Raw genomic sequence first — 11230 nt, 5'->3', positions numbered from 1 at the left:
AAGATTAGGGTAGAAAGATTAGAGAGAGGATAGAGGATGGTAGAAATTAATATTCATTAAGCATAATGATTTTTGGCTGCCATCCACACTTTTATAGAGGCTACCTAACAAGCCAAAATAATAATTATTAACCCTACTTCTAGTAGACTCTCGCCGACCGCGTTCGAATGCACAAAAGATGTTCTCTGTGGGTGCGAACTGATGCAGGCATTCGAACGCGCCCGATCGCGTTTAAACATACATTTCGCATTCTCTATTTTTGCAAACTGATGTAAGCATTCATAAAGGCGTTCAAACGCGCCCCCTTCTACGTTCGAATGCGACATATGAAAAATTTTATTATAATGAAAATAAATAATTAATGCAATAAGAAAAGACTCTAACAAGGTGTATCAACCCACCATGCTTCCCCTACCTTGTTCTTTTGGTGTAAAGTTAGAGAAACGCTCCAACATGTCCGTCTCCACCTCCCATGTCGCCTCGTAGGATGGCTTGCCAAACCACTCGACTAAGACCTTCATCTCCAATCTGGTGCCATGACATCATTGGCGCCTAGCACGTACATGAACTAGCTCCACGATCTCAATCTCCTCCAATGACTTTAGTAGAACTGATCCAACAACCTAATGATCACCAATCCACTCCCTCCATAATGAAACACGGAAGATAGGATGCACTCTCCACTCCTCAAGTAGCTCCAAATGATAAGCAACCAGACCGATATGCTCTATCACTCGAAACGGACTTAAGTAGCAATGTGCTAACTTCTAGTTTCACATCGGACGCAAGGTCACCTGTCAATATGATTGCACCCTCATGAACACCCAACTGCCAATGTCGAACTCCTATTCCCTCCCAATGGCTGTGATTATAAGCTTGCTTCATGCGATTTTGAGCAAGTTTAAGATGGGCACGCAACCTTCTCAATGTAGTGTCTCTATCCATTAAAGTTAAGTCCACCTCTGTCCAATCTATAGATGCCACTGAGTCATAGGCGCGTAATATCAGAGTCGTGTGCCCATACACTACCTCAAACGGAGTCATGCCAAAACTACTATGGTGGGCAGTGTTGTAAGACCACTTCGCCCACGATAAAAACTCCAACCATTGTCTCGGCATCTCTCCAACAAAGCACCGCAAATACTGCTCAATGCCTCGCAATCCTGTGATGGAAATAGGGATCGGCCAAGTGGTCATGCACGCCACCTTTTAAGGATCCACCACCACTACTTTTACCGTGATGATGTGGCCTAAATACTCCACTTGTAGTACTCCCATTAGGCACTTAGACTTTTTAATCTTCAGTTGGTTTTGTTTCAACAAATTCAGCACATCCTCCAAATACGACCAATGCTTCATTTCAGTCCAGCTGTACACTAAGATGTCGTTAAAGAATACCAAGATATACCTTCGCAATAGAGGCTAAAAAATATCATTTTATGATGCCTTAAAAAGTAGCTAGAGCATTGGGGAGACCAAAAGGCATCACCTGGAATTCATAGTGCCCATTCGGAGTTTGAAATGTAGTTTTATGCACATCTGCCAAGTGAACTCTAATTTGATGATACTCGCTCCTCAAGTCAAGCTTGCTAAATATGATCGCCCCTACAAGCTCATTCAGGAGCTCCTTTATGACCGAAATAGGATACCAGTCTTTGACGGTAATAACGTTTAGTGCCTGGTAGTCGACACAAAAACGCCATGTCCTGTCCTTCTTCTACACCAATAGCATGGGCGATGAGTAAGAGCTATGACTTAATTGTATGAGGCCTTGCTCTAACATCTCAGCTACCATCTTGGAGATAATTTCCTTCTACACATGTGGATACCAATACGGCCTCATGTTTGCCAATGCAGCCCTAGGCACAATCTCTATGTGATGGTCCTCCGTTCACCTTGGAGGCAACTCCTTTGGTTCTTCAAATAGTCCAGCAATATTTATCTTATAAATTAGACAAATCAATTGTGGTACCTGGACTCATTAGGGGCTCATCTCCTATTGGTCCTAACTGAAGAAGGTATGCCAAATCACTCGCACAAGGCAGCCCAACCATCGGCTACATTGCTGGAATTAGTGGGGACTGAACGCCATCAAGCCGCACTTCTTTATTTCCTTGCTTAGATTTCATCCACATGCTTCGGAAATTAAAAGTGATAGGTCCCAAGCTCTACAACCACTTAGTGCCAAGGACAATGTCCGCTCCTAGCAATTCCAATGGATACAAGTTCACAATGATGTTGTATCCTTGCACCCATATACCGACCCAGTGACACAAGTTCTTCGTCCGAAGCTTCGTGTTGTCTCCAATAGCAACGTCAAATCCGTAGTCCATCAGCATCCAAGCCCAACTTCCTTACTAACCTCTCATCTAGAAAGTTATGTGTACTCTCATAATCAATAAGGATGTGCACACAATGCTTTCTAACGAGTCTGTCCACCTGCAATATCCTCAGCACAGAAGTACCCAAATATGGATGCATTGATATTTTAGCTTGGATATCTTTCTCTACGCCCTCCTCCACGGCCTCCTCATTGACCTCCTCTAGGTACTCTCAATCACCAACCTCATCCTCCCCCTCGAGACCATCGATGAGCATCAAACTCCCGATCGATTTGGAACACCGATGACTGGGGGTGAAATGTTCTTCGCTCTTCGCTCCTCCACCTGGGCAAGTGTGAGAGTTCAAACAGAGGTCTTATGCCTCCTCTAACATCGAAAGAGAGTCCCAAGGGTGGTCATGCTCTAGTACTAGTAGCCACTACCTTTAAACTCGTAGAATTTTCAGTCGGTGTTCTAAGCGCAAACCGTCCATCTCGGTTGCCCCAACTTGCTTTCGCTGTCATCTTGAGAGCCTTGTGCTTTTTCTCCATCTTCACGGCCTTCTCAAAGGCCTCCTCAAGAGTGGTAAGATGGAGAGCATGAACATCCACCTGGATCTCTTCTCACAGCGTTGAAATGAATGTGCTTATCAATGTTGGTTCAGGCCAAGGTGGCTCGCAATGACTATGATATGATTTGGACTTCACTGATGTCATCTCGAGCATGGATACACTTTATGAGTGTCTTTTCTTATTATTTTAATATTTATTTTAGAGAAAAAATAAGTTTTCTGTAGGTCGAATCCAAATGCGGGTGGGTGCGTTCGAACGCACTTGCAATTGCCTGCATTAGGTTCGCAAAATTAAAGAATGCAAAATGTGCGTTGAAACTCGACCGGGCGCGTTCGAAGAACTGCATCAAGTTCGCATCGACAGAGAACATTTTTTATGCATTCGAACGCATTCGACCTTGTTCAAACACGATCGGTGAAAATCCACTATTTTTAAGGTTAATAATTGTCATTTTTGAATTGTTTGGTTAGCCTCTTAATGTGTGGATGGCAACCAAAAGCATTATTGATGAATTGAGTTTTTGCCCTAATCTTCTTCTCCTTCTCTCTCGTTCCCTCATTCCCTGGCTCTATTGCTTCTAGCCTACCTTGATAGGCCACTCACCCTAGACCCTTAGGGGCGGCCCACTCCTCCCCCTTCTTCAAATCTCCCTACCCTTGCCCTAACCCATTCATCATCCATAATCCCTCAATCACCACCTTACTCACGGGTGCCATCCTATTACCGCTGGCCTATCACCTCCATAATCCATCTAGGATCTCATGCCTCCATCCACGAATCCATAAATGGACTCCTAGACATTCATCTACTTATCTAACGATATCTTTAGATTCCGCCGTTCGATTTTCCTAAAATTAAATTCATTAGAAAGCTCCTTTCTAGAGCTACAACATATCAAAATTTCCTGTTGATTTGACAGCTATAACTTCTGGAATCCTCTTCCAAAGTTTCATGCTAGATCCTATCCAGATCTAAAAATATGATAGATCAAACCTTAGCCCAAGAGGAGATCGTATCAGACTACTAACTCTATCAAATTCTGCTTGATACTCCAATATGGTTATCCTCTGAACCATCTTACTTAATGTGGCAGTAAAATCTTCATACGCCGCTGTCCCAAATCTACGTATAACCTTCCTACAAAAGTCTACCCAACCGGTAAATCCTCCACCACGAATAGCTAATCGATACCAATGTAATGTCATTCCTTGGAGGTGAAAGCTTGCCATCGATATCTTTGCATCCTCCGCTATCCCTTTACAATCAAAGAATTGCTCTACTTGAAACACCCAATATGTCGGACCACCGCCTTAGAATTTTGGAAAGTCCAAGCGTGCGATTCTCCCTCGGATAGGATTGTCGAAACCACAAAAGATCCTTGATTCAGGTCTGAACCGTTGTGTTTGTTGGTCTCCTTCTCTAAATCCTCGAGCACGCCCATCACCATCTCCGAAGGGATCAACATCATCCTCTAAGTGCCACTATTCTTCATTTGCGAAGCGCACCAATGTTGCACGCCTCTTGGGTTCCACCATCGCCAGCCTTGGGTTGTGTATTGGAGGTGGGGGATGATGTATAGGAATAGGTAAAAGAGGATTATTGACATTAACATGTTGTACCTAGACCTATGGGGTATTGATTCGATGTGGTCCCATCGCTGGTCTTTCTTGAGGCACCGATCTTCATCGAGGAGATGACAAAGCTGATCGGTTCATGATATATTCCTTCAACGCATTATGATCATTCTACATTGTGTCCACCCTATGTAGCAGTGTTTGGAACATGCCCCTAAGTTCATCCGCCAAGCCCATTTTTACACCCATGGATGTTAGTTGACTCGGTCCTACCGTGACCGCCCCAAGGGAATCGGCCTCTCGATTAGGGTTATCGTGGATTGAGTTTTATCTGGTCGATGTACTCTCCATTGATCTCCTTGTTGATGCCATCTTTCTTGTCTCTATCATTAATGGAGGTCCGAGATTCACTGAGCTATGATACCAATGATAGGTTACGGAACAATCCTTTCAAGATCTGGATTGATTGTAGAAAGTAGTCCCTACAATAGAGGAAAAATATTCACCAAATATTCTTCCGTAGTTACAAAATTATGAAACTAAGTTTGACCGATCCATAACTTCCTGATCTATATTTTTCATATTTACACCCTTTGTAGATTTTAACTGAAGCTAGGACGAAAATATGATAGAATGGGGATGATGGTGGTGGTGATGGGTGGAGTGGATATTAGTGTTATGGATGATAATAGAGATAAGGGTGGATGGTTGATGTAGTTTAAGAGATAAGGATGAAAGCGAAGAAGTGGCCGAGATCCCAAGGAAGAGGGAGGACTCAACAGACAAGAGAGATTAGAAGTTAGAAAATACCTTGCCAACGATAGAGGTGGTTAGTTGGTGAAGAGGGAAGAGGGAGATTGGGGTAGAGAGACTAGAGAAAGGATAGAGGAGGGTAGAAACCAATATTTATTAATTATAATAATTTTAGCTGCCATCCACACCTTTATAGAAGCTAGCCAACAGGCCAAAATAACTCTTGATCTTCGGTCAATATTTTCACCTTTCACGTCCATCTCGCAACCATCTAACCTTTGGTCAATATTTTCACCGTAACTCTTGATCTACACATCCAATCGATCTGATTTTGATTTTGTTGGATCCCTAACTTGCAGGGGAACAATCTACCAGACTATCAAATCTTTTGGACGGTTAGATCGATCAGAATTTATCTAAAAATATCCACCTCTAGATCTATTCAACGGAGTATTTTGTTAAAACCTTGATATCTAGAAATCCACATATCGCCCCAGATCTCACGACCCCATTCCGGAAAGGTGAGTTAGAGATCTATCTTCCATCCAAATCTGATAAGTATCCAATGGTCGGATCATCGATAAATCAGCCTAGAAGATACGGCTATATTTAGATCCAAATTAGACCTCAATCATCATCTATTTCAAATTCTTTCCTATATTTCCTTAAATATCCTTCCATATCTTCCCTATTCCCTTCCATCATATTTCATCTACCATTCATAGCTATTCCATCTCCACCATTCATCCTTAATCCTCTATAATTCACCTAGGATCTCGTGCCTCCATCCATGGATCCATTGACGAACTCTCATGACGTTCATCTACTTATCTGATGATATCTACAGATCCCGCCGTCCAATTTTTTTGAAAGTAGATTCGTTGGAAAGCTCTTTTCTAGGGATACAACATATCAAAGTTTCATGTCGATCCAATGGCTAGAATTTCTGGACTCCTTTTCCAAAATTCTGTGCGAGATCTTTTCTAGATCTGAAAAATGGGATAGATCTAACCTTAGCCCAAGGAGAGATCGTATCACATTGACAAAGCTACGCCAGACAAATATTCTAGCTCTTGGCACGGCAGTATTGCTGGTCCAAATAGCTTTCCAAAGCTTTGCTTTCCTTGGATCAGAAGTGGAGCTGTTCCAACTCCCTTTTGATAGAACAGTGTAAGTGGATTTTGTCGAGAAGATACTATTAGTGGTTGGCATCCATATGAGTTTATCCTTGTCATCATGAGGAGGGTGATTGATACCAATCTGTTTGATTGCATCTACCGTCTCTAGCGGGAAGATAGAACGAAGCAAGGGTACATTCTAGCTATTCCCTCTCATAAGGTTGGTGACTTTAGTTATGCCCGGAGGAAGAGCAATGCTGGTTAGGTTTCAAGATGGCACCCAGGGGTCGTAGGAGATGGATATTATTTTTCCATCTCCTACCTACCACCTTAGGTTTCCTTTGACTTCCTCTCTAACTTGGAGAATAGAAGACCAAATCCATGAACCTCCACTTTTAGCTTTAGTTGCCTAGAAGGATTTGTGTGGAAAGTACTTAGTCTTCAAGATGGTGGCCCAAAGGGTTGAGGGTTCCTTCATCAAGCACCAAACAAGCTTGGCTATAAGGGCTCGATTCACCAAAGAGAGCTTTCTTATGCCTAGACCCACACTCTCTACATTCTTGCAGATCACGTCCCAGCTTCTTAGATAGATGTGATGCCCTCTCTCCTTCACACCCCACCAAAAGTCTCTAAGTAGTGCATTAAGCTCTTTGAGTAGGCTGGCTGGGAAGATATGTGCCGACATGAAAAAGATCGGGATTGAGGCTAGCACAGATTTGATTAGGGTTAATCTAGCAGCATGTGAGAGAAATTTAGCTTTCCAGTCTTCAAGTTTGGCATTAATCTTCTCTGCAACAAAATTAAAAGCTTTTTTCTTAGATTTCGGCATTAGTAGTGGGCTGCTGAGGTAATGATGCTGTTGGTCCAGCAACTTGACTCTGAGAATATCTAGAATCACATCTCAGTTTTGCTAGTTTGTTTTCCTGCTAAAGTAAGCTGCTGATTTTTCAAAGTTGATCTCTTATCCAGAGAACCTATAGTAGGTGTCAAGGGTAGTTTTGAAAGTCCCAGCTTCTGTAACCGTGACCTTTTCGAATAAGAGTAGGTCATCCGCGAACATTAGGTGGGAGAGCAGTGGGGCTCTGTGGGCTACTCTAATTTCTCTCAGCTTGTGGATGCTCATCTTATGTTCCAAGAGTAGCGAGGGAGTGTTCGAACCCACTATAAATAGATAACGGGAAAGGGGGCATCCCTGATGCAGCCCTCTCATCGATTTGAATTGTCCATCCGTCTATCCATTGATTTCGACTGCTATGCTCATGGTTGAAATGCACGTATGGGTTAGCTGGATGAAGTTACTCGGGAAGCCAATTAGTCTAAGTCCATCACATATTAGCCTCCATTCCATTCTATCAAAAGATTTTGAGAGGTCCGCCTTGAGGAGAAAAGAGCCAGTGATGCTCTTAGAGCTCTTTATAGAGTTTATAACCTCTTGCGCAATTACTTGATTATCTAAAATTTGCCTGCCTGGGATGAAGGCACATTAAGCCTTGGTTATGCTCTCCTCCAGAAATGGCTTCATTTGGTTTGTTAGCAGTTTTGTGATGATCTTCACCATGATATTGCAAAGGTTGATGGGACGGTAATCCCCTATTCCTAATGCATTAGACTTCTTCGGGGTGAGAATGATGTTGGTGAAGTTGGTTTCTCGCTCCAATTGGCCTTGGTTGAAGAAATGAGACATCATATTGTAGATCATGGGTTTGAGTTCTGGCCACATGAGCTGGAAGAACCTTGCGTTGAGGCTGTCGAGTCCAACAACACGGTCCAAAGGTTTGTTAGCCTGGTTGAGCCTATGGGAGAAGATTGATGGAGGGTTAGTAGTAGTATAGATATCTTTAAAATAAAAGAGAAAGGCTTCTCTAATCTCTTTTATATCATACGTTATATGGCCATCAATCCGCAGGAAGTTGATGGAGTTCCTTCGCTTTCTTGCCATGGCTGAGGCATAAAAGTAGCTATTCTTTCGATCACCACATGCTAGCCACTTTGCTCTGAAGCGTTGGTGCCAGTATACTTCATGTTTGAGCAGTATATCCTCGTATTGCGAATGTAGCGTTTGTTCCTTGAACTAGTCCTCATCACTATGGGTATTGGATTGGAGATTCATGATTTCCACCACCAGAGCTTTCATCTTTCTCGTAATGCTCCCTACATGGGTCGAAGCCCAGTGGTGCAGCTTCCTCATTAGAGTGGCTACTTGCTTTGAGATGTTTGCCTTCCAGTTTGAGATTGTTGCCTTCCAGCCTGAGATTGTTGCATGCGACCTTACAAAAAGGGAGGAAGGAGTCCACTTTGGCCCACCAGTTTTCAAAACAAAATTTCCTACAGTGATGGGATCTCACAAGATCTGTCTCGAGGAGGATTGAATTGTGATCACTGGTAATAGCCAAGAGATGAAGGACTTTTGCAGTTGGGAACCGGTTCACCAATCCATCCTTGCCAGAACTCTATCCAGATGCTGTCTAACTCTATTCGAGTTAGAGCGCCTATTGGACCAAGTATAGGCCGGGCCAGCGTACCCAAGATCTATCGACCCCGCTCTATTGATGTTGCTGATGAACTCCTTCAATCTGCTCTAATTAGTAGGAAGGCCCCTGTCTTTCTCGGAAGGGCTTGCAATGTCGTTCTCCCATGCAACATAGAAGAGCATCTTAGTTTGAGGCATAGGAGGAGATATTATCCCATAGAACCTAACTTCCAGTATGGTAAGGACTACCATAGATGCCACCAAATGTTCATCTAGCATCCTGGTAGGAGTCTCCAATTTTGGCAAAAATGAAGCTAGGGTTGGTTGCTATGACCTCAACCAATAGGTCGTCATGCCAAAGAAGCCAAAGTCCTCCGGCTCTACTCGAGGAAGGAACAATGTGGGAGTTGTGAAGAGGGAGAAAAGAAATAATGGCTTTGGATTTGTCGAAGTCTCATTTTGTTTCTGAGATAAAGGTCGTGATATTCATGCTGTGGAGGATACACTTTAAGTTTCAGATTGTCGAGGGACCTCCACCCCCTCAACAATTCCAAGCTATTATCTTCATTTCGAGTTTGGCAGCAAGGGGAGCGTCGCCACCTGTAGTTCATTAGTGACTGTAGTGGCTTCATCCAAACTTTTCGTCGTGATCGGAGTTGAGCCCGACTTCCTTTTCAATGGGGGACCAATTGATCTGAGGCTTTTCTCTTCCCCAGGGAGCAGATGGTGCTGATGGGTGTTGGCTTCAGTCCCACATTGTAAAAGGTTAGGGTATTTTCAATGTGGTGTAGCGTTATGAGAATAGTGGAGAGAAGACTTTGCAAGAAATTAGACGTGGGTGTAGGGATAGTCTCATTGGGTGTCGTGTCTGGGCAAGGACCGAGATGGATAGATTTCTGGCTTCCTTTGTTCTCAGTAGGCGGGATAATAAAGGAGTCAATCAAGTTTATGGGTATTGAGATGAGTGTCGCATTTTTATTAGCTTAAGGGTTGGAGGTAGCAGTTTTGATGGGCTTCAGATTAGAGTGTATCTTGGCTTTTGTAATAGCTGTGATGGGTGGCGTGTTAGAGCAAGCCGGTGAGTGTATGGGAGAGGATAGCTTGGGTAGGGTCAAGTCAGGAGAGGTCATAGCAACTTGCTTTGGCGACACATTGCTTGAGTCACTGTACGTTCCTTGGGACATCGAGTTAGATGACAAGCTGAATTGACGCCATTGCCCTTGGTGAGGTCTGTCTCCGCTCCTACCGGTAGCTTCTGGTGAACTTAGAGCCCTGACAAGGTGGAGAAACTTGGGTTTTAGGAGTTCCATCAGCTTACCATGTATGTGGGGAGGGAAGTCTCTCCTCATTTGGGCTTCGAGGGCTCCTCAATGAGGACATTCTGACAGCTCGTGTCCAATCCTTCCGTAAAACATGCAGTGCTGGGGCATTCTTTCATATCGAACCTGGATATCCCTTGAATCTCCATTAAGAAGGGTGACCGAGAGTGATTCTATTAATAGCTTTGTGATGTCGATCTGAATTCGCGTTTGGATGAACCTTGTCCACTGAGCAACTTCAAAGGTATCCCCCTGGACCGGTGAACCCACTCTTGTGGCCAGTTTGAGCGCTGTGGACATTAAGAGGTATTCAAGCGATAACCCGTGGAACTATACCCAGAAGTCACCTTTGGTCGAAGCACCAACAGTCCGCCGGAGTATCCGAGGCGAAGTTGTTAAGCACAAAGAGGTCCCTGTTATAGGACCAAGGGGTACCCATACGAGTTTTCCACTTATCTTCTTCTTTAGAAAAAACCAAGAGAAAGACTCCCTTTCTTGCCTCAATGAACTCCACGGGTCCATCCAGGTTCCAAGCCTTGGATAAAGAAGTTTTAAGGCCATTAGAATTAACTGGACGATCAGTGATGAGTCCGGTTGGAAAGGGTGTTCTCTCTTTCAAGGGGGATGGTTTCCTACATTTTCTTGTCTGAGAGGAAGGCATCAAACTTGCTTAGGAGCTCTTCATCTGTTAGGGCCATGAGGGTGGCTAGGGAAGGGGCCGAGGTGAGTGGGTACTGTGGAGGGGAGGGTGGGAAGAATACCTTGGGGAAGGAGGGTTAGCTCCTTAGGGAAGAAGGAGAGGCCTCTCACGAGGCCTTTGTCTCACAGCAATCCATAAAGGACATCTCTCTCTCTTCGTCTCTCTAGTCTCTATAAAATGACTTGATAACTCTTTGAGATCGGTGGTAGAAAGTTAGTAAGCATACTTGCAGTTTGTATGAGATTATAAATAATAAATAAAAGACTAAGAAATTCATGCATAAAGAGATACGTAACAAATTCTTTACTAGGAGAAAATCACAGGACAACAATAAATATTACTATACAAAATATAGAGTACAATGACTCAAAGATTATCCCAAATAAATCAATCTTTATCTAAG

This window comes from Typha angustifolia, chromosome 6, assembly GCF_048772165.1.
Source record: "Typha angustifolia cultivar Huaian chromosome 6, ASM4877216v1, whole genome shotgun sequence".
Lineage (NCBI taxonomy): Eukaryota > Viridiplantae > Streptophyta > Magnoliopsida > Poales > Typhaceae > Typha > Typha angustifolia.
The sequence above is the reverse complement of the archived record's forward strand: the minus strand, read 5'-3'. Positions refer to the sequence as shown.